Source organism: Protopterus annectens, chromosome 1.part1, assembly GCF_019279795.1.
Source record: "Protopterus annectens isolate FY-2018-M chromosome 1.part1, PAN1.0, whole genome shotgun sequence".
In the NCBI taxonomy this organism is placed as follows: domain Eukaryota; kingdom Metazoa; phylum Chordata; order Ceratodontiformes; family Protopteridae; genus Protopterus; species Protopterus annectens.
Genome location: NC_056726.1, coordinates 1,837,135,871 through 1,837,161,752, shown reverse-complemented (window position 1 = coordinate 1,837,161,752; position 25,882 = coordinate 1,837,135,871).

Genomic DNA, 25,882 nt, shown 5'->3' with positions numbered 1-25,882 from the left:
TCACCACCCATTTTAAATTTATTTTGCTATGCCCTTTTTCGAGGTTAGTATACTGTGCCTCTGTCTAACAGTGACACAGAAATGATACCCGGGGTAAACCTACGATCGCCCATCCACTCATCAAGATTCATCTTGAAGAGAGTCAATGAGGGACTCTGCCTAACCTGGACTGGGATTTTATTCCATAGTGAAGGGGGTCTCTGGGTTATGAATTTGTCCCTCCAGCATGTCCTATTTATTTCAGTGCTGAGGTTCAAGTCTCTCGAGTGCGTAGCTCGATGGGATTTGGATTTTCTGAGGTGCAGCATGTCCATTAATTCTGGGTTGGACATGGCTTTATACGTCAGGCACAGATTTCCTCTGAACAGGCGGTATGCCACTGAGTAGAGCTGGAGTTTCTTTAATCGGGCAGCATATGGCATCTGTTTGAGCCCTTTGATCCTCTTGGTGAGGTAATTTTGGGGTCTTTCCAATTGCTGCAGGTGTCTGGTAAGGTACATCCCAAAAGGGGCATTGTACTCAATTATGGGCCTGGTGAGGGTAAGATGCTACTCAAGGGCAGGGTCATACCAGCCTGGTCTACATGCTCAGAGAGCTCCTTTATGTCTCTTTTCATGTAGTCCAGGGAGGTACGTCTCAGGTCATTCACACCAGCATGGACAATGACTGTGTCATATTTGTACTTGCCTTGCAGTGACCTGAGTGCTTGTGTTATGTGGTGGATCCTAGCGCCCAACAGGCTGCTCACCGTGACCCTCTCCTTGTTCAGCCTGGTGAGCGGGACGTCAGTGTGCCTGACGATAGAGTCACCTATTACAAGTGTATCAGGTGTGTTGTTTAGTCTTAAGGGCTGTGACTGCTCGGTACACTGGCTTTGTGAGATATGTGTTGCACGTGTTTTGTTTTGGGGTAGCGGTTGCTTGGGTGTCTGCTTTGGAGGTGTCTGCTGCTTAGGCAGATAAAATCTCAGGACATTTGCCATTTTTTTAATTTTTTGTCAGGACACAACTGCCCAAAGAGGGACTGTCCCTCGCAAAGTGGGACAGGTGGTAACCCTAATTGAACTATGCTGACTCATTTGTAAAATTACTTGGTAATTATACAGTCCGAATAATTCATTACAATATTTCAGTTTCTTATACTGTTCCATTGGTTATTCCTCAGTGCTGTCTATACTAGGCAAAATGATTCAAAAGAAAGGGGTGTTAAAATCTGTAGTCTAGTGAACGTCCATCAAACTAATATGAAACAGAGGTCAATATGTATATATATTGATTGTGGCCTTTTCCAGTAGGTATCTGTCTGCATGTCTGTCTGTTAACTGACTATGTAAGCTAGTCTGTGAACATCTCAATGCATTCGTGCTTGAAGTGTTTGAAGCATTCCTGAATTTCACAATTGCCTGTTGCAATTACTGAAGTAAGCATCATGAGTGCAAATTACATACAAAACAAGGCATTATGACAAAAAATACTTTTAAATAAACAAACCAGCCACAATTAAAAGGTTTTTAAATATATTTAATAATAAACAATAAAAAGAATAAGACAATATTCAATAACTCAATGAATAAAGTGACACAGTTCAGAATTGCAGGAAATATGTTAAAAAACATTGCAGGACAGTCTCAAAATACAGAAAACATCTACTAATCTTGCTATATTGCAATCTGTCCCTAAGAGAAGTTACTTATCTCTCAGAAATGTGCCTAAGGCCCCTGGCCTAAGCCCTGGAACTGGAAGTCATAAAACAGTAGTAAACAGTTTTACATTTGAAACCTGTCATTTTGTCTGTTTCCACACAAAAGAACTTCTGGCTGCAGTGTAGACATCCTGTCTTGTTGATGAGATAAACACAGCCGTAAAACAATTCACTTCATTTGTTAGCTAGCATTTGTCAAATAACTCCTTCTCTATCAATACAGACAGTTGTAAAACAATTCACTTCTGTTCTTAGTGTTGGCAAATTTAACTCTGTATGTTCCAACTTCTACCTTACAGCACACATCTGCATAGGTATATAGTTATTATACAATATACACACATTTCTGTTCTTTCCCAGCAGGGTACACTGGTTACATTCTTGAAGCTCAGTACAGAACATACAGTTCAACACACACTTCTGCACCAATAGTTTAATATACACATATGTATAGTTTTTTTTTACATTTGTAAGACAAGCATAGGAAGCATATTAATATTCAAAAATGACACATAGAATTATGTACATTGTACAAAATAACATCTAGCTGGGCTGGCAGCCTCACAACCGCTTTCCCCAAAACTTTGGCCCAAAAGGGATGATGATGCATTTGTTGGCATTCGGCTTGCGGTCATGTGTATGGCACCAGTCATTTGTTTGGGTGAGACCCTCTTATTCAGAATTGTTTTATTAAGTCAGTGATGTGAATTCTTTACTTTATTGCAAATTTGTTGGCTTAATTTTGTGGATTGTAATACTGTAGGGCTGCTAATGTTGACATTTTACCTACTTGGGACGGCTGGAGTGGTTTTCGCAGTGTGAATTGGTAGTACAGTAGTAGTGAATTAATGACAGTGTCAGTGTGTGCCAGTTTTTTTTCATTGCATTTGAATGACTTTTCTTGGGTAGCATGCAAAGTACACAGTATTTAACTTGAAACTTGATGGTACAGCTCTGATTATGTCATTGAAAGCTGCCATTCTTGTAGCAGTAAGAAACTGTTGATTACATGCAGCTAACCATACATGTTCATAGCTCTATCGCAGTCCATCTGAATTTCATGAATTATGAAGAACTTTTCAAAATGGCCAGTATTACTGGCACAGAGTACAGACCAACAGTCACAGTAAATGTGATGTGCTTTATGCGTAATGGGTGTTTTGAAGACTAATGGCATTAGTACTACAAATGAAACAAAGTGCCTCACTGGCCCTCCTCATATGTAATCTGCCTAACTGGATGGGTAACTGTAAATTCACCCCAGGGATATTTTTGTATTATTTTGCAGATGTGAAATGATCCCTTGAACACCATTAACATATACTACTACAAGTATGGATAGTTTTAATTTTTATTTCCTTATTTTTTAATGTAAATTGTTAGCCATTGTTTTAAAAATTATATAACTAGGAATAAAGTAGTTAAGTTACTCCTTTTTTACTTTTCAGATGGCTTCTGCATATGGTCAAACCAAAACCGTGAAACGCAAGATAGCAGACGAAAGAAGAGTCTTTCAGGAAAAATGGACTGATGAGTACTTCTTTGTTGAATCGCACAATAAAGCACTTTGTTTAGTGTGCAGAGAAGTGATATCCGTTTTCAAGGACTACAATTTGAAAAGGCATTATATTCAAACGCACCCCAAATTAAGTGAATTGCAAGGAGTGTCCCGTAAACAGAAAATATCAGAATAAAAAAAAAAGTCTTACATTTCAACAACAGCTGTTTCGAAAATCAGCTACTCAACTGGATTCTTTACTGAAGGCAAGTTATGTTGTAGCAAATTTAATTGCGAAAAAATCCAAGCCATTTGCCGATGGTGAATTTGTTAAAGAATGCCTTGAAAGTGTAGCAGACATAATTTGCCCTGAAAAAAAATCAGAATTTTCTAAAATCAGTTTATCACACCAGACAATCGCAAGGCGTGTGGAAGATATAGCCAGATCTATTGAAAATACGTTGGAATCTCGGTGTGCAACTTTCAAGTATTACTCCATAGCTTTGGATGACAGCACTGATGTTACAGATACGGCACAACTTGCCATATTTATTCGTGGTGTTGACAACGATTTCAATATTACTGAAGAACTGGCCTGTATGGTTCCACTGAAAGACACAACAAAGTCTGCTGATCTGTATAAGGCAGTAAAAGAAACACTGGCAAGATTTTCCTTGACCATCACAAACCTGTCTGGCATAGTAACTGACGGTGCTCCAGCTATGGTTGGAAAGAAGGAAGGACTAACAACACTGACGAAAGAAGATACAAAACAGATCAGTAATGTGCGTTTCATGAAGTACCACTGCATTATACATCAGGAAAATTTGTGTGCACAGACTTTAAAAATGGAAAATGTTATGAATGTTGTTGTTAAAACAATAAATTTTATAAGATCCAGAGGATTAAATCACCGCCAGTTTCAGGAGTTTCTGACTACTTTGGAATCTACCTATGGAGACATCTTGTACTTTACTGCAGTGAGGTGGTTAAGTCGTGGAAAAATGCTGAAACGCTTCTATGACTTACGAGATGAAATAAAGTCCTTTATGGAGTTAAAAGGAAAGCCTGTACCTGAATTTGAAAGTGCAAGCTGGATGGCTGATTTAGCCTTCTTAGTAGATATCACTGCTCATTTAAACGACCTGAACTTGCGCCTCTAAGGGGAAAATCTATTAATAAATGACATGTTTCAAACAGTGACGGCATTTGAAATGAAACTTAAATTGTGGCACAGTCAGATTAAGAACAATAGCTTCATTCACTTTGCAACACTGTCTGAGCAAAGCCATGCAAATACTGAAAAATATGCGTCATTACTTAATAATTTAGCACAGGAGTTTGAGAGCAGATTTCAAGATTTTAGAAAACACCAACAACAGTTCAGTATATTTGCTACTCCATTCTCAGTTGACATCGACATGTTGCCTGCAAACCTGCAACTGGAATGCATAGAATTGCAGTCAGATATGCAACTTAAAGAAAAATTTCTGCAAGCATCTTTATTTGACTTTTATAAGTTATACCTACCCAAAGAAAAATATCCATCACTTCACGAACATGCCCTGTTCATGACATCTCTGTTGGGGAGTACATACATTTGCGAGCAGTTTTTTTCTCATATGAAGCATACAAAAAATAAAATCAGAACAAAAATTTCAGATGAGCATCTTGAAAATGCTCTTCGCATTGCCACTACATCTATCAAACCTGATATAGACGCACTGGTATCAAAAAGACAAGCTCAGTCTTCACACTAAAAAGGTTATGCTCATAATGTTTGTCTACTACACAAAAGAACAATCCTGACTTGACAGCCTGAACCTCCTGATATGGACACTTAAGTATAACAAGAACTAGGACCAATAGGTTTGAATTCTGCAAAGGTCTGTGCCTGGCTGCACCCTTGTGAACTGGTTTCACGAATAAACATTGCCACTACTATTTTATTATAAAGTCACTTATTTGTTTAAATGTGAGAAATGCAGATTGGAGAGGCAACTGCAAAACAGCATGTGTGAGTTTACCTTGTGAAACTGGAGTGTGTTTTGGCATACTACCATGTTCTTTGTGTCTCCACAGTAAGTGGGTGAACCAAAGTTAAACGTGTTGTACCATCTGTTAGTGACAGTGAAACAAATGTAAAAATACAAATTGTTCATTTTTTAAGAAGTAAAAGTCTCATCATTCCTGATATTGCCAGTGCCATATTTCAGGGACAGATTGCAAAGCTAGAAACAAGAATACATGAGCGCTTTGGACAACATATGGCCATTAAGGACATGATGGAAGACATGGAAACCAGCAAAATCACAGGTATGATCTCATACAAATTGAAAGGTTTGTACCTGTTAATTTTTTTTACAAATCAACTAAGATGTTAGATTTAACTGTATTTTTTAATAATTAGAATGAGATATTGAATTTTAGGGCAAATATTATGCATTTATTAATTTATTTATTGTTCAAATTCACCTACAATACAGCCAGTGGGCCGACTTTTTTTTTTTTTGCTCTTCAGGTTATGTGGCAGACCTTTTTTTTTTTTTTTTGGTCCTCACTTGCCGTTTGCCCCCAGACCATTTTCTGTTGACTCAATGCGGCCCTTGCAACTGAAAAGGTTGGACACCCCTGATCTAATATATATTCTCAAATACTTGCACTCATTCAGTAACTACCATGTATCCTATTGTGATAATAAACTAGTAAGGCAATATGTTGTACTTACAAGAAGAGAAAATAAAATAGATTAAAATAAATTGACTGGTACTCCATACTAGTATACTTCATATGGAAGTACTGATATGTCCTACCGAAGATTCTATATTGTATTTAATGTCTAGACTAACCTGTTCTACGAAGGTGTATAATTACTCAGTCCTATTGTATAAAGACTGTCCACTTCTATTGTATTGATTCTGCAGATGTATCTGCCTGATAGTATATATATATATATATATATATATATATATATATATATATATACAGAATATATTGCTGTGACTATAATGAAGTCAAAAGATGTGAAAATTGGAAGAATGAATAGAAATATGTATAATAAAAATATATATGAAAAAGAAAAAAATGGAAAAAATGGAAAAGGTGTATACTAAGTTTTGATAAGAGGTTTGGTGGATATGTATTCATTTAATACTGGGGGATTAGCCGCATTCAACCGTATTTGCCATTTAATTTCGACCTATCATTTCCGGAAGTAAGAGTATGACATTTCCGTTTGGAAAAGCTATTGACATATGGTTGAAACACATCTATCAGAGGGTTCCACATTTAATTAAGGATTCCTGGGACTTCTTGGGATGGTTCAAGTTAAATTATTTTGTATTACTTTTTGGACACATAGTGCATAGTTTTGCAGGTTCCTATCATATGATCGAAGTTTTACAACTTCAAATCATTAAAGAACGAACTTTAATGATCAAAGCTGTAAAACCTTGAAGCATATAACGGGGATTGCCATAGAATGCGGAAAGGGAAGATTTCCCTTTATTGCACTGTAGTGCGATCTCGGAGTTGGTATATTTAAGTAGCGGGGGGGTGGGGGTGCAGGGGAGGGCTTGCCCCCCTGCATAGAGCATTTTTTTTTTTACTGTTTTTACTTTTTTTTTCTGTGTGTTCGAAGTTCTGAGACTTCGGTCATTAAAGTTCGTCCTTTAATGATTCGATGTTTTGGAACTTCGATCATATGATATAGACCCAGTTTTGCACATATCTATGGCTACTATGCAATTTTTGACCTTCTCATGAGCTTTTACAGTCCCTGTTCAATTTTTATTTTCTTGTCCATGGAAGTTTTCCTTGTACACTTCGGACACCAACACGGGGTCTGTAGGACAGCCTATCTGCTTACTGAATTACTCCAGCACCCTCATTTGCATGCAGTTCACCTGCTTATGAGGTGATTTGCATGCTATGGACACTTCCATGTTCGCATGCTCAGGCAGTTCTCTCTGCTCTGTTTACTGAATCGCATGGCTGCTTACTTCAGTGTATGCCCAGTGCCACTATGCCTACATGGAAAATCACTTTTTGTAGGCTATATTGAATTCCCCTCTATGACTTTAAAAACCGAAATAAACAAGCTAGACAGACAAATGTGAGAAAGATCAAGAACAATTTGAAGAAAATGTATATAAAGATATTGAGCATAATAGGAAACCATTTTATACATACATACGATGTGGCAGAACTAAAGACATACAAATTAATAAACTGTCCCTGGGATTCAGTAAACTCCATGTAAACTTCACAAGAAGCTTGCAAAGAGTTTACATGTATGTGTAGTAATGCACAGTGAGCAGCAGTATTCATTGCATATTCATGCCACACCCCGAGTTTAAATGTAAACAAGCAAGGTTTTGTGGCTGGCAACAGTGTTACTGGCCAGGAAACTGTGTAAGCCAATATGCATAGCAATCCTGTTTAGATCACAGAAGTTCTGCAGTTTTGCACTGAATCCCACAATGATCACCAGGGCTTGACAGATGATAGTTTTCATAGCTCTCAGTCTCTTAGTACAAGACATCTAGACAAAGCCAGACATAATAGGGGCACAATGACCCAGAAATAGGGACATATTTGCTCTTTAGAAATGTACTAGAATAACAAGGGGTTAAGATACATTTTCTGAAGGATCTGGTCTGAAACTCAAATGTATGTGATTATTAACTCACATCAGTCCTGAGATCATCCCAATTATATGGCAGAAAACTACAAATTTGATAGGGGACACACCAAAAAATATATATAAGGCAAACATCTGGACATTCTCTGAAAATCTGGACAGTTGAGAGGGATGATAGTTATATATATATGTCCAAACACAGTACAAGACAGTGTATACAGTGCAGAGTATTGTGAAATCCCATTCCTGGCCTTTTGTACTAAGGGTGAGTAAATGATCTGTAAGGGTACATGGACTGGCATGGAAAATAATTCATCAGGGGAAGTGTGTTTATTGAATAGGGACACACAGATGAATTGTAGGAATGAAGACAGGGAAACAGGAGAGATGAAACAACCTAATGTACAGAAGATGAGGGCATGTCAATGGAAGACAGTTGGAGCAGCAATACCAATCACATATCAATGTGGAACAATATGCACAGTGAAAATGAGTATTGTGTGACTGTCAAACAAGGTGACATAACAATGGGGAAGATGTCTGTGTGAGATAAGCATCCTTACATGAGCAATGTAGAAGACATCTATCAGGGATGTTATATATGATGTTATATACAATTGGAGTAGGGTGCATATTGTGAAGCTCAGCAAAATGATTGCTTGAATTTGAGTCTGATCTCAGCAGAAGTCTCCAGCAAGTGGGGCACAGGTAAAGGCTCATGGACAACATTAAAAGAAGCAACCACAATCATGGACAATATCAGAATAATACCACTAGTATTCCCATGTCTCTGACATAACATACGTAATTTAGAGTGATCAGAGATGATTCTGAACAAACACATTTGTACAACTGTCATGACATGTCCGCAGTCTATGAGGGTAAAAACGCACACCGTCCTGGCACCATAACATCTTCTGGAGGTTTTAGGAGAGACACTGCTATACCTGTATGGACATTATGACCAATACAGGCTAGCTGACTGGTGTGTGCATGGAATACATATATATATATATATATATATATATATATATATATATATATATATATATATATATACATACATATATATGGTACAATCCACACTGCTGTGAATATTACCCATGCCATTAATGTTGTCAAACAGCTATGTATGTATTGTGTGCATCACTGGAACAGTGCCACTAATGTTGTCAAACAGCTATGTGTGTGCTGTGTGCATCACTGGAACAGGTATCACACATGCATCTGGTATAACAACTTGATGGGGTTTCTGCACTATCAGACAGTAATGTTTATGCCACAAAAAAGAATACCTAGGTATGTAAGTGCAACTTTTTATGTTTGAGAGATTATAAGGCTGTGATAAGTCAGTGATTTCGGCTCATGTTCTGTGGGTGCATGGTGAGGAATAAATGAGTACAAATTATGTATTTTCTATACTCCTGCTGTATTTTTTTTTACTAAGCAGTAATGTGTTGTAACATTTTATTTATTTGTTTATTTCAAAAGTTTCCTATTTTAAATTTGATGTGGGCGTGTGGGTGGTTATTTCCTCTTGGATGGGATCATCCACCATTTTTGATTTATTTTTATTTCAATTGTGTTTGTTTTAACTGAATACATCATAGTTGGTCAGTTTGTTTCTTGATGGGACGGAGTTAGCCGACTATTTGCTTGTACATGCGTGTATGTATTTTTACTTTGCATACCGTTAGACTAGTCCAGTCTTGTTTGAGATTAAACTAAGGTCCAGGAAATTTAAATGTTTAACTGTGACTTCCTGAAAAGGATTTTTGCACATATGCTCTACAGTTGTACACATTCAGGTTCTTAGTGACATTACTGTCCATTAGACTAGTTAGGTAGTGTTGTCACAGTGGTCCATGATGAGAACACTTAGGGGGCAATTTAATAAAGCCTACACTGACTTTTTTTCCATCTAGGCATCATGGCATGCTGCTTACATGAAAGTAAGCAGGTCAGGTGTGCATTCCAGTAAACAGAGCAGGGCAGCGTGCATGGATGCACCAACACACAGAAGTAATCATGTCATACAGATCACCTCATAAGCAGATGATTTTCATGACAATAAGGGAGCTAGAGCAATCCAGCAAGCAGATAGGCAGCCCTGCACACCCTGTGTCTGTGTCTGTAATGTACACAGAAAAATTCTATGTACAGGAATTAAAACAGGCAATAGAGATTGTAAAAGTATAGTTAGATGGACATAAATAGCATAGCAGACACAGATATGAGCATAAGTATCCACCGTGTGTCCAAAACTGTATGAGAAATAAGTGAAAATAATTTTATTTTTTAGCCTGATCTGCAAGGCCATGGAATGCATTATCGTGGATCTTATAAACAAGGACATTGGCAACCTCCAAAAGCTTGCTCCCACACAGCACAGCTTGGTTTTGTCAGAGGGAGGTGATGCCTGTTAAACTTGGTTGCCTTCTTCGAACCAGTCACTGAAGCCATAGATGAGTGGAAGACAGTGCACACTGCCTACCTTGACCTAGCCAAAGCCTTAGACACTATTCACCACTCTGGCATAATAGATAAACTCTCCCAGCTAGGCATCAACTGGTGTGTTAACAGATGGGTAGCTAACTGTCTCACTGATAGAACCCACTCAGTCAAAATAGGGGAAGCTACCTCTAGTGGTAGACCTGTAACCAGCGGCGTACCCCAAGGATAGGTCTTGGGGCCTCTACTGTTTGGTATATACTTTTCTGAGGTGCAAGCCAAAACAGTGGTCTGTGGCTGACCATGTTTGCAGATGACTGCAAGCTGGGCACTGTCATAAATTCCCCTAGTGATGTGAACATCCTCCAAGAGGGCCTTAGCCAAACTAATGACTGGTGCCAGAACCATGGCCTCAAACTGAATGCCAAGAAATGCCTCATTATCCCCTTTGGGGAAAATGGTGTTCCCACTAATTATCAGATTAATAACAACATACTAAGGACACAATCAGTCGTGAGGGACTTGAGCACCCAGGTTGATAGCAACCTGACTTTTGATCACCAAGTTGCCTCCATTGTACATAAGGCTTTCTACATGGCCCAGCTCAAAAGTAAGGGTATTTCATATAGGAACAAGGAGGTCATAACATCCCTGTATTCCTCCCTTATCAAACCCATTATTGAGCAAAATGCCCCCTTTGGCGTGTACCTTGCCAAGCATAAGCAGCAGCTGGAGAGACCACAGAGGTTCCTGACCAGGAAAATCCAGGGTCTCAAACACCTACCTATACAGATAGGCTAAAAGCCCTGTCCCTCTACTCAGTCTCATACAGACTGCTCAGAGGTCACCTGTGTCTGGCATACAAGGCCTTCTTAGACTTAGCCTTGATGGAGTAGCTGCAAATTCGTAAGTCAAACTCCACTCATGCAACCTGCACTCAAGGTCTCAACCTGATCAGTGACATTAATAGAACTTGTTGGTTGGATAAATTTGGATCCCAACGACTCCCCCATCTGTGGAATAGACTCCCTCTCCATATCAAGCAGAGTACTTCACTAGCCCTCTTTAAGAGGAACCTGGACGAATGGATGGGAAACAGAAAATATCCCCCTGGGATCCCACCTGTGTCCCTGCAGGACAGGGAAAACAGGCACTGACTTTGTAGAAACATGGGTGAAATACGTAGCTAGGTTTATAAGGGCCTCCGGGCCTGTAGCCTCGTATCGTCCTATGTGAACCTATGGCCAATATGATGTGTGACAGCTGCGTGTGACAAAGCTGGTACACTTCAGTTACACAACACTGGAAGATGTATAGGGAGGTACACGAAGAAGGGTGCATTGTATCCAATTATTGGTGTGATGAAAGCTGTGAACTATGGAGGTATTATGGTCTCTGATGTGGATGTTCTTCACATACTCAATAGTTGTGTTACATACAAAGGAGTAGTAAGCACTGTGACTACATGCTGGTGGACGTTCCAAGTACTATCTACCTCCAGACATAGGTCACATGCCCATTGGTCTGATTATAGGGTATGGTGTCTAAATTATACTTGGGTTGTGCATTTATTTTCCTGATGTATCAAATCCCCCCATGTTTTCATGTCATTGCAGGTGTTGTCATGGCTGTGGCATCAATCTTTGGTGTATGTTGATACTGTCTGTATTATACTAATATCATAGCTGGAGTCAATGACTACCCACAGTCTGTAGTCCTTCAGATAGCTGTTTGGACACAGGATGTGTATGTCATCTGTGATGTCTGTCACTTAAATAATGGACAGGAAAGGGCCTAATAGACAGCCCTGATGTACAAACCTGATCACTGGACCTGAGATATAGGTCACTTCATACATTTCAACATATTAGATGCCACATATGATACAGTGGTCTACCCACTTTGTGATATAGGTGTATATGGCCACATCTGACAGTGTTGAGTGAATACCTCAGTGTGGATTTGTCTAAAATGCCTTGGACTTATCACGTTCAAAAGGATGATAGTGTTGTCATACATGTCCTTAATGACCTCTTTGAGGACATCTAACAGACATGATGTAGCATTAACAACTCACACAGATCTTTTGCACACAGCCAGGATAAAGGTTCATAGAGTAGTACTATGCTTATTGCTCTTGCAGTCCATTTTAAGCCTAGCCAATTATCCCATGTAACAATCAAACCCTGCACCTTGTGTTTATAGGGTAAATACCTTATCCATTATACCAACCTGTATGACTAGTGTCCATTTAGAAAACACCCATAATGACATGTTAGTCTACCTCACAGATAAGGAGAGTCAGGATGTGTCTATACATGCATGCATCGGGTGCTCCCCCCCCACCAAGTCAGATGGATGCATGTTGATGTATACCCTTCTACAGGAACATAGACTGTGTGGAGGGTGCATTGAAGTTTATATTCAACCATGTTATGAAGGTGTATGTGATGAATCACATAATAAGTGACCTGTGATGTTGCCACAGCCCATTGATTCTGTGTGATAGGCCTGGATGAAGGTAAGGCAGTGCATACTAGCTATCCTCAACTGGTGTATGGTTTGAACACAATCCCCCATGCAATTATCACTGAGAAACTCTCCCAGCTATGGATTAAACCTTACATCACTAGATGGGTAATCAACTGGCTCACTGACAGAACAACTACTGTGAAAGTTGGTGAATCAGTCTGTATCAGTAGATCTTAACCATTGGCGTACCCCAGAGATCTGTGCTTGTCCCGTTACTGTTTGGAATCTATTTCTTGACAGTTCAGGCTAAAGTATACTGTCTGGTTTACCAAGTTTGTTGATTCTTGCATACTGGGTGCAATCATTGAGTCCACCTATGACGATAACATGCTACAAGTGGGACTAACACAGACAAATGATTGGTGACAAAGCCACACGGTTTACAAATAAATGCAAAAATGTGTCTTTATTTTGTCCTTCTGCAAAGTGGGATTCCCTACTAATTACAACATTGGCAACAATCCTGCTATGCTGAAACCCAGTGATGCAAGCACTGGGAACACACATACATAGCAATCTGAACTTTAACCACCAAGTGTCCACACCGGTATTGACAGCCCATTTTGTGCACATCATAAGTCACACCATCATATTCTGATCTCAGAGTTATAATACAGCACTGTACTCGAACCTCATCAGAACACTAATATATAATATAATGTTCTCTTTTGCATGTACCTCACCAGACACATGTAGCAGCTGGAGAGACCACAGGGGTTACTCACCAAGAAAATACAGTGCCTACAAACCATGCCATGATCTATTTGGACAGGCTGGAATCCATGTCAATGTAATCTGTATCGTACAGGATGAAGTGATTCTGCCTGGCCTCCAGGACAGTGTCTGACCCTGCTTTAGTGGGAATAGTGCATATCCACAAATCACATATATCTGATGACATCAGCAGTGTCTGGTGAGGAGAATATGGCAATAACAGTGTCCCAGATTGCTGGTGTAAAAGGCTCTCTGTAATTTCAAGCATGTGCACACACACACACACACACACACACACACACACACACACACACACACACACACACACACACACACACAGTTGATTGCAGTGAGAACAGAAACCCCTACCTAAATACACAGACTACAAAACTCATTAATTTATGCAAGTACCATGGCAGAAGTCTGATTTTTACACGGCTGCAGCACAACTTATAGTGCATGACATCAGCACTGGATGTAGGAGAGAAGATGATGGGAGGCCTGCATAGATTTCTAGAAGGTTAGTAGGCTAATGGTCCTAGGGCTTTTACAAGCCTAGCCATGTAAAAACCCCAAGTACCCTTATTGAGTATAGTTAGAGCTTCATTGATAGAGTGATTTTGTGATCAGTACTGACTGGCCCTGTCCATGAGGGACATATGTGCCACCCCAGGAGAGAATTTATAATCACTCATCCAGTTGTCAAATTTGCACTTGAATATAGTCATCGAGGATCACTCCTTCACATGCAGTGGGAGCATAATACAGAGAAGCATCAATCACTGGGAGATGTATCTGTCTCTTTAGCATGTTTTGTTTATGTCATAGGTTGAGATCCCTGGAGCAAGTTATTCTTGTCCAGTTTGATTCGCAGATGGCCAGCAATTACATTAGGGGGGTGTTCGAGACTGCTCTGTAAGCCAGGCACAGGCCAGCTCTCTGCAGCCTGTATGATACTGAGTACAGTGACAGGACTTTCAGTCTTTCCATATATGTCATGTTATGGTGGCCCTGGATTCTCTTATTTAGAATACTCTGTGGTCTTTACAGTTGCAGCAGGTGTCTGTAGATTGCTATCAGCTTGTTCATAGGTTCATTGTTTCATAGGTTGGTACTAGGCTATCAGCCCTAGAGCCTATACAAGCCTAGCCAAACAATTGCCAGGATATTTCTTCCCACAATATTTACTTCCCTGGATCCCTGTTTACTTCCCTGGACCCTGGACCTGGACCCCTTGTGTTCTCAAGTCTTGCACACCACTAACTTAGAGCGTAGAGGGGTGCTATGCATAACATAATTACCAGGGCTACTTTTTTGACAAAGAGGGCAATGAGGCATTTTCTTGCATTAAGTTTCAGTCTGTGAGTTTGGCAGCAACCATTTGTCTGCGTCAGGCCTTTCTGTAATATGATAACATCATTAAGGGACTCTAAATGATTGCACTCAGTTGACAGTCATCTGCAAACTTGGTAAGCCACAGGCCATCAACCCTCACCTGGATTTCGGAGAAATAGTTTCCAAACAGTAGGAGTCCAGCACAAATCCTTGTAGTACTCCATTGGTAACTAGTCTACTGGTGAAAGTGGACTCCACAACTTTGACAATGCACATTCTATTGGTGAGCCAGTTACCCATCTAGTAATGTATGGGTTAATCCCCAGATGGGAGAGTTTCTCCATGATACTTGAATGGGAGATTGTGTCAAAGGGTTTGGCTAAATCAAGACAGGTGGTATTGCTTGTTTTCCACTCATCCAGGGCTTTGGGGACATTATCAAGACAGACGAGATCAGACAGGAGTCCCCATGGACTATGATGTTTGCAAATGACATTGTGATCTGTAGTGAGAGTAGGGAACAGGTGGAGGACACCCTGGAGAGATGGAGATATGTTCTAGAGAGAAGAGGAATGAAGGTCAGCAGGACTAAGACAGAATATATGTGTGTGAATGAGAGGGAGGATAGAGGAATGGTGAGGATGCAAGGAGTAGATGTGGCAAAGGTGGATGAGTTTAAATACTTGGGGTCAATAGTTCAGAGTAACGGTGAGTGTGGGAGAGAGGTGAAGAAGAGAGTGCAGGCAGGATGGAGTGGGAGTAGAAGAGTGTCAGGAGTGATTTGTGACAGACAAGTACCTGTAAGAGTGAAAGGGAAGGTCTACAAGAGGGTAGTGAGACCAGCTATGTTATATGGGTTAAAGACAGTGGCATTGACAAAAAGGCAGGAATTTGAGCTGGATGTCGTAGAGTTAAAGATGTTAAGATTTGCACTGGGTGTGACGAGGGTGGACAGGATTAGGAATAAGTATATTAGAGGGTCAGCCCAGGTTGGAAGGTTTGGAGACAAAGCCAGAGAGGCAAAATTACGTTGGTTTGGACATGTGCTGAGGAGGGATGCTGAGTATATTGGGAAAAAGATACTAAGGATGAAGCTACCAGGTAACAGGAAAAGAGGAAGGCCTAAGATAAGGTTTATGGATGTGGTGAGAGAGGACATGCAGGTGGTTGGTGTGACAGAGCAAGATGCAGAGGACAGGAAGAAATGGAAACAGGTGATCCACTGTGGCGACCCCTAACGGGAACAGCCAAAAGAAGATGATTATGATGATCAAAGAAGTATACTAGGTTTAAAAAGCAAGATCTACTCCTGACAAAACCATTGTGGATTAGGTCAAAACTGGTGAAGGTCACTTTTGTCCCTGTGGATAAAGTTTCTGATGAATCTTTCCATAACCTTACAAATAAGGCTGGTTAGGCGTATGGGTCAATAGTTACCAGGGTCAGCTGATGGATGTGTAAGCATGTCCAACTATGAAGATACTTCTAGTTCTGCATGATACCATCAAACAACGTTTGATATTAATGTATGTAGTGTAGTTGATATATTTGTGAAAAATTGCTGGGGACACCAGGGTTGCTGTGCATGGGAGAGGCAACATATGGCTGCATTGTAAATATGTGACATATTATTCCGTTTGTTAATTTTCCACATGTAGTTTCATGGCATAAAGAGTAAAATGGACAGTAAACATCACTAATACATGCTAAACTTGCCTTGGCATAGGACAGCAATGAGCAGAAGGTTTGAGTGACTGTCGGCAAAGTGTTTGTGCATGCGAGATACACATTTCCATTAAATTTTCCCTGTTTGTGCGTAGTTAAATAATGCACAAATGCGAGCTGCATTGCTAAAATTCTAAGAGTTAGTATTGAGGATATGAAACAAACCTTCTGCTATAGAGTCAGGTAAGCAGCAGGTGTAAATGCATTGACACATTTCCTTTTGAGCCCAGATGATACTGGGTTCAAATCTAGGTGTGTCCAATACTTTTAAATTAATAGCAATAATGCAATGATATTATTATTTTGGTATATTCAGCATATATTATTGTGTGTTGGCATAGCACAGCAGGGTTAAGTGGTATTATGCAGAAGTAACTGCAGCATTACAGAGCTGCCCACTGTCCCTTGGCATTGGTGCATGATGCCAAACACCATGCAAACACAGAGTCCAAAAAGTGAAGAGATCCATTCCTTTTTCTGTTACTTATGTGTGTTGTGTGTGATTCAATTATTGACCAGATTATAGGTGTTACAATGGGATAGATAGGAAAGTGGTGAAATGGGGAACAAGCAGGGGGAAGTACAAAGGGAAAGCAATACAGGAATGTGCAGGAGGGAGGTAGGTTAGAACCATAGCTATCCATTTCTTCAACAGTAAAAACTGATAATATGTGCAGAATATTAGCTGAATTTGGACTGTCACCTCCATAGAGAGGGGTGACAACAATTTGATTATGTTGTATAGCCAAATGGACCAAATCAAGTGTGTCAAATAGACATGTATGTGAAATGGAGAACTATTATGGGAAGATATTTTTTTTTTGTGGGACAGGTAGCCATTTTTCTTTTTTTAATTCAGTAAGATAGAATGCTAAAAAAATAAGATATTGGAATCACAAGTAGCTGTAGATATTTAATCACAAATAAAAACTTTTGCAGATAGCTGCTTCATCAGGCACGACTTACATAATCTAAAAAACTTTATGTAGTATTAACAATTAAACAATCAAGCAATTAAAATTTTAATTTAACAATTTAAAATGCAATTAATAAAAGGTTAAGAACACAGTACAAAGTGAATAATACATCGAGAACCTTATTTGAAACCCACTAGTGAAGTTTTAGAAAATGTTAGCAATAGTTAATTATAACTTATTTTACTCTATTTTGTAAATATTTTAGCACAGGTTTAAGGCTGAAAGTATCATTCAACCCTGGTGGATATTGTGCCTTACAACATACAATCAATTTATTTTTTTGTCTTTCGGTAATATTTCTTATGTCTCCTCCTCCTCTAATGAACTCTGGAACCATACATAAAATAAGAAATTTAAAAGTATGCATGGGTCTGTATCATGGATATGTTTATAAAGAGCATTACTTTCTATTTTTCTTTTAATATCCGATATATGTTTACTGATCCTATCCATAAGACACTGATTGGTCTTTCCTATATAAAATGCATCACATTTTGAGCATCTGGCCAGTTGTACTAAGTTTGTAGCTTCACAACTGCCATATGCATGTAATATAAAAGTCTCACCATGCAATGGACGAATAAAGGTTTCTTCAGTGTACATATATTTACAAAGAGTACATTTGTTACACATATAGGTACCTTTTTAATACTATTAGATATATAGCACTTTATTTTTGGTTGTTCCTTATAGTAAAACCAATTCTTTAATGTAACATCCCTCTTGTAGCTAAGGCTTGGTCCAGAATTATATATCTCTTTAAGTCCAGGTACCTGTGATAGTATTAACCAATGCTTCCTAATAATATTTTAATGTGTATTGTATTAAGATTATATGTTACACTATATCTACATCCATTATTCTTATTAATTTGTTCTTTATCTTTATTCCTTATTAAGTGTTCTCTTGTTTTCAGAAAAAAATTGGTCTATAGTCTGTCTCTTCAAGATAACCTCATTTTTAATATTTTGTAAGTTTGTTCTATTACAGCCTCTATTATAAAACTCTTTTTCCATATGTTTTGTGTCTTCATAACCTCTTCCTTTGTATTGAGTCTGCTAACTCTTGACATTTGGTTCCTGACAATATTTTCAGACATAAAACTTGGATGCATACTCTACCTAGCCAAATATCTACATCATTTAACTTCTTTTTTATATAATGATGTGTTGAGTTTCCCTCTAGTATCCTTTTTAGTGTGATGTCCAAGCATTCAGTCTGTCTATATTGAACATTTTTCTTAAACCTAAGAAATGATGTTGTATGCAAATATGAAATAAGTTAATGAGTATAGGTAGTGCCACTACAGCCAGAGCAGGACATTGTTGAGTGTTTTCCTTACGGTTTTGAACATAACTAAGAAATGCTTTGTGGTTGTGCTTTGTCTGGGAGGCTATTTTATTCTCATATTTGTAGACTTGACTAGTTCCCTGATTTGCCTGTTGAGACTAATGAGGTATTTTTTTTCTCTGTTGTGCTCACTCTCTCTTACTTCTAGACAGAAACCTCTTATTTTTGTTGTGTAGTCTATTTATTCCAGAGGTCCACCAGAGTGGCTTGTTTTTCTGGCTAGTCCTGGGTTTAGTTCAGTCAGGTACTTTTGTTTCTAAGCGGTTTGTTTAAGTGGTTGTACAGGGCATTCAGGTATACTTCTGCATAGGCCTCCATGTTTTAAAGATTAGGAGGAGGTCTAAAATTACCTGTGCTATCACTTAATAGGAGGTTACTTACCTTGGAAAAATTATTTAGGGTTTTAGGGTTTGGTTGGTGTACTACAGTCACATTAATTGCTGGCTATACTGTCAGTATGGTTAGATGAAGTAGGTGTAGGTGGTATTGGGGTACCAGGTTTTAACAGCTGGTTGAAAAAGCTTTGTAGTTGTAATTTACTGCATGTATATTAATATAGTAGTTTTTTTATTAGTTTTGATGTAATTTTTAGTGGAGCTTCTGAGAGAATTATAGTACTGATTAGCAGTTATGGTTTTAACGTGATTCCATTTTTTTCCAAGCTATGACTCTCTTTCTCTCCTTCCTGAACAATTTAGTACTTTCTGAAAACCAGGATACTGTATTTGATTTAATTGTTTGGGTTCTTACCGGGGCTAGTTCATTTAGTATGTTAAAGGAAATTAAATTGAGTGGCACTACAGCTTCATCAAGTGGAAAGGTTTGAAGAGACTGCCAACTGATTGATTTTTAGTGCTGCAATATTGAGCAAGGCACCTATTGAGAGGATTTTGGAGGGGGGGGGGCATTAGAGTGAATCTAATCTAAGGAGGAGGCTGTACCAGAGTTTTTGCTTTATCTTGCGAGAGTCAAAATAAGTTGGATGAAATCATATAGATTAATGACATTAGAAAGACTTTTACTGTACATAGTTTCTGAATCAATATTCAGGTCTCAAGTGAGATGTTGCTTAATGCTCAAGATAGAAGTTCTTTGCTGTAACTATATTTCCTAGGAAATGTAAGCTGGTATAATGCAAAGGCTTTTGTGAGCAATAATTTGCAAGGAAGCTGTAATTATTTCAGCATTGAAGAATGAGGGTGTGGTTATAAGAGACCTACAGAGATTTAAAATATTCTTATAGATAATGTCCATCCCACAACCTTTTTTATGGGTCCTGCTAACTTTTAAGGTGCTATTTCCTTGCTGTAAGAATTCTTTATCTTTTATTGCATATTTTAGCCACATTTCTTTGGCTGCTAGTATATCTGGGGAGTAGGCTACTCAGCCATGCACATCTATAAGCTTGTTTCTTAGACTTCCAAGGTTAGCTGTGTATAGGTGAAGGACATATTGCTTTGAAGGATGACTATTTTGTGATGTGGCAGACTTGTTATGTTGTTGAGTGGTTGTAGGACCTAGGTTAGGATGGATAGCATCACATGATTTCAAGTGAAAAGACAGCATGGAGTATGTATAAGGTTGTTTGAATTTCAGCCTTGGTCTAGGTAGAGGCTTGTTGATTAAGTTGTTGTGGGTGTAATACTTTATTTAAAGAGGTGAGCAGTAGTAGAGGAAAAGAGACCAGGAGCTATTAATAGTTGCGGATGTGTAGTGTTTGTGAGATGACTGAGGTGGGAATAGTGAGCTGCAAACACAGACAGCTATTGGTGAGATGTAATGAAGGTAACAACTGGGAGAGGAAATAATACATCTGTGTAGAAGAGTAGCATTGTAGATGTGGAGTACTTAAGAATGAAACTGAAGGAAATGAGAAAAAAGAAGTAATGAAACAAACAAAAAAAAGTATATATATATATATATATATATATATATATATATATATATATATATATATATACGTTAAGACTAGGGAGTAGTTAAAAGGGGAATGATTTGAAGGTAAGAGAAAAAAATAACTGTTAAAATTAGGGTAATATTGGGAGAGTATGTAAAAGAAAAGTTAGGAGAATATATTGGGATGAATGGAGGGATAGGAGAAGAAAAAAGAGAGAGGTTTAGCTTAAGGTCTGGTTGTCTGGAATATTTGAGATGTCCAAACTAAAGATTAAAAAGGTCACACAAACAAACTAGTTAGTAAAAACTACAAGAAAAACCTAGCCAAACTACAGTTTTCACTGTGTGATACCTTTAACCTCCTGCAATAGAGGCCCATGGGTTATATGCAAATGACCCCTTAAGGACATCAAATGTTTCAGTTATATGGCTTCTGAGTGTTCATGATTTTTTGCTTAAGTCTTTATGGATACATTCAGGCCAACAAAGCCAAACCTCACTATCTGTTGCCATGCATGTTTTAGCCTTCCTATGACCTCATCAGCACAGCAGAAGTGGACTGTTTGGCTATACTTTAGAAACACAGGGTCTTTAACCCAGCTGATTGTCCCTGGATGAGGGAAAACAGTGCATACTGCCTACCTTGGTCTAGTCAAGGCCTTTGCCACAACCCCGCAGTCAGATATTATTGAGAAACTCTTCCAGCTGGGGATTAACCCTTACATAACTAGATGGGTAGGCAATTGGGCTCACTGACAGAACGCATACTGTCAGTGTTGGTGGCTCTACCTCTAGCAGTAGACCAGTCAGTCACTAGTGGCATACCACAAGGATCTGTGCTGAGCCCTTTACTGTTTGGAATCTATTTCTGGAAAGTTCAGGCAAACACAGATAGCCTTTGGCTAACCAAGTGCACTGATGATTGCAAATTGGGTGCAATCATTTCATCCCACAACTATGTTAACATACTGCAGAAGGGGCTAATGCAGACATGATTGGTGCCAATACCACAGATTAAAACTAAATGCAAAAAAATGCATTATTATTCCCTTTAAAAAAGTGGAATTCCCTTCTAATTACAATATTGCAGCACCCCCCCACCCCCACCCCCATGTTCATACTCAGTGGTATGAGATTTGGGTACTCAGGTTGATAGCAATCTGAACTTCGACCACCAAGTTTCCACAGTGGTGAGGAAAGCCTTCTATGTTGCACTTCTCATAAGTAAGGGTACTGCATCCAGGTCTACGGATGTTATAACTCCACTGTACTCAACCTCATCAGATCATTAACTGAGTACAACGCTCCCTTTTGCATGTACCTCAACAGACACCTGTAACAGCTGTAGAGACCCCAGAAGTTTCTCACCAAGAAAATACAGGCCCTTCAAACCATGACCTATATGGATAAACTGAAAGCCCAGTTATTGTACTCTGTATCCTATATGCTGCTGAGAGGTTATCTGAGTCTGGCCTACAGGGCAATCTCTGACCCTGTCCAAACAGAAATGCTGCACATCCACAAATCAAATGGCACAAAAGTCAATCTTTCTAGGGATCTTGAACTAGCCTGTGACATAAACAGGACATGATGTAGAGACAGATACATCTCCCAAAGACTGCCGGTCCTCTGGAGTAAACTCACAATTCACATGAAGCAGAGATTCTCCCTGACTCTATTCCAGTGCAACCTAGATAAACGGATGAGTGACCTCAAATTCACCAGGTTGGTGGCACCCATGTCCCTCATGGACAGAGGTAGTCGGTGTTGACCATAGACTCACTTTGTGAATGTTGTCCGTCTAACCAAGGACAATTGGGGCAACTTCGGATTAATATGGTTAGGCTTGTAAATGCTCTATGACTGGTAGCCTAGTAACCTCCTGTGAACCTATGAACCCATAAAATATTCCAAATAACATCCAAACCAAAGAGTGAAAAGGTCACACAGACAAACCACTTAGTAAAAACTGCAAGAAAAACCTAGCCAAGCTAGAGTTTTCACTGTGTGATACTTTTGGCCTTCTTATGACTTCATCAGCACAGCATAAGTGGACTGTTTGTCTATACTTTAGAAACACAGAGTGTTTAACCCAGTTGATGTGTCCATAACCATTAAGGTGTCTGCAAAATATCCCAACTAGCATCCAAACCAAAGAGTAAAAAGGTCACACAGACAACCCAATTAATAAAAACTACAAGAACAATGTAGTCAAGCTTGAAATACCTTAATGGTTATGGGCATCAGCTTGGTTAAAGACCACAGTCCACTTATCCTGTGCTAACGAGGTCATAAGAAGCCCGAAACATGCATGTCCACAGCTAGAGGGGTTTGGCTTTGTTGGCCTGAATGTATCCACAAAGACTTCAAAATAAAAAGTAAAAAGTCATGGACATTCAGAAGCCATATACCTGAAACACTTGATGTACTTAAGGGGCCATTTGCATATATCCCATGGGCCTCTATTACATGAGGTTTAAGGTATCACACAGTGAAAACTCTAGCTTCATTAGGTTTTTCTTGGCATATTAGAGATGTGGGAAATGTGACTGGATAATGTCTATGGTTATATGTATGTATGCCTTTAATAGGGGTGGGAAGTGGGTGGAGTTCTGGACAGAGATCAGATTTTATAACTGAAATGGGGCTTGGCTGTGGAATTGTGGGTGAGAAGGGAGAGTAGCAGCAATAGCTCTCATAGGTAATCACTGTGGGCATGCTCAGTGTGCAGAAGATAGAAACTGAATTACCATACAGGTAACTGTTATACAGGTTTGCTCTGCCTTTATAATTTATTTAAAATAAAAAAGACACTGCTTTACAAAAACAATGCTAAGTACAGAGTAAAATTAAACCTCTCTATCCTGAGGAAATTGTAAAGTTGTTCTATCATCTGATACTCATAGGGGATGAAGAATGAATTAAATGGCTAGAAATTCTGTAAACATGCAGGACTCAGTGCCTATACTTAACATTTTAGCACATACATTTATACTTAATGTTGTACAATTATTTATTGTGGTACTTATTCAATGTATAGGAATAAGTTTTCCCACATAAATATTTCTTCTCACATATGGCAGACAAATGCTCTGCCTCTGTTGAAGTACCTGGACAGCCAGGATATGGGAGGTATGCAGATATAAATTATTTCACTTCCTTTCAATTGTGCACAACAGGACTCATTGATAGGGAGATATTAACTGTGGACAAGACAATAACAAGGGTGACTGTGCACTGGTCAGCCAGGATATGGGACATGTATAGGGTTAAATGACAAACAGAAGACCAAAAATGCAACACAACAGTGAATGTCAATCATCACTTTTCCCCTTTAAAGTTTTTTTTTTTTTTGCAGGGGGCAAGACCCTCATCCAACCAACCTTATATATATATACCAATTGTGAAGTCACCGTATCACAGAGAAAAGAGAATATTCTGAGGAACAACAATCACAAACCTGATATATTTTAGCCCATATTTTCAGTAATCCAGTCTTGCTGTTCTGGGACTTGCACTAAAGAGTCTTAGAATTTCACACTGTTACTCACAAGTTACACAACAGGGTTTCATCTGTTACAAGTTGTATAGACATAAAGCTGAAAGAAAAAAAATGGTTTGTATGTGTTAATTGTTTTTTTGCTGGGTGTGCAAACTCTAGATTATAGCAAATTCATTTGGGAGGATCTCATGGAAACAGACCAAGCAGTGTCTCCTCATCTTATTCAAGTGTCATTGCTATCACATGAGTATGTAGAGCACTGGAAAGTGTAAAAAAATCAGAGAAATTAAAAACAGAAAATATGTAGAAAGATAGTTTGTTGCATATCTTATGCATCATAGATTATTTACCTGTCTGCAGTCTATAGATTTGCCTATCTCATGTCTATCATTTACCAATCAGTTACTTATTAGATCCTTGTTGAAATAAAGACCCCCCCCCACCTACTGACATATACTCAAGGAGTGTATTGCCAGTGGCATCATATTTGTATCACACTTTATTAACTGTAGCTGTGACTGGTGTGTGAGTGTGTGTGTGTGTGTGTGTGTGTGTCTGTCTGAGCAGGTTTGGGTGTGTGTCCATATGCATTTGTATAGAGGTATTTGTGCATGCGTGTATGTGAGTGTGTGTGTGTGTGTGGGGGGGGTGTCTGTCTGCCTGTGTGTGTGTGGGCATGTTTGGGTACGTGTGCATATGCATTTGTATAGAGGTATTTGTGCATGCTTGTGTGTGTGTGTGGGGGGGGGGGGTGAGAGAGACGACACTTATGGTTGGTTGCCCATATGTGAATTTTGTGAATCTATATGTAGAAGCATTTTGTGGGAGTGTTGCAAACCTTACAAACTTTGTATCATATTACATTGAATGCATCCACAAGGTCTTCGTACTGCTTCATTTCTTCTAAGGACCAGGTAGGTGGGCAGGACCCAGATGGCTCTTTTCATTCCGAGCACAAAAATAGCTACAGTAACATAAAGATAATGAGATAAACTATAAATAGGGCTTTAGAATGAAAGACTTGCAGTATGCAGAAAAACACAGTAAAATACCACAAATACAGAATAAACTATATAACTCCTAAGCACTTTTGATTTCAGTTTCACTGCAACATCATTAAGGTGTTAACTCAATACAGAGACCTAAATATAGTAAGAATGGACTTCCAAAGCCTGAGGAAATTAATTGAGAAAGTCATGCTTGCACAGCGGAGTCTGTGTAATGGGACAGTGAACATTATGAGTTGAAGGGAAGAAACACAGGGCCATGGGCAGAAAGCAAGGTTTAAAAGATTAAGGAAAAGTAGAACTGTACCATATTTTAAGAGTTTGTTGAATAAAAATAAAAACAAATTAGAAAGGGAGGTCTACCCAATATTTATTATTTTATTCATCATATTTCCATTTGATTGACCAGGATAATCCAAATGAACTCGTAGCCCCTTTTCAGTAGAGTTCCAGTCAGAAAAGCTCCACAGAAACAAATATATTTACAGATGGACAATTACATTAATCATATGATAGGTTATCATACTAAAGAATACTAATAATGTTCAAAGA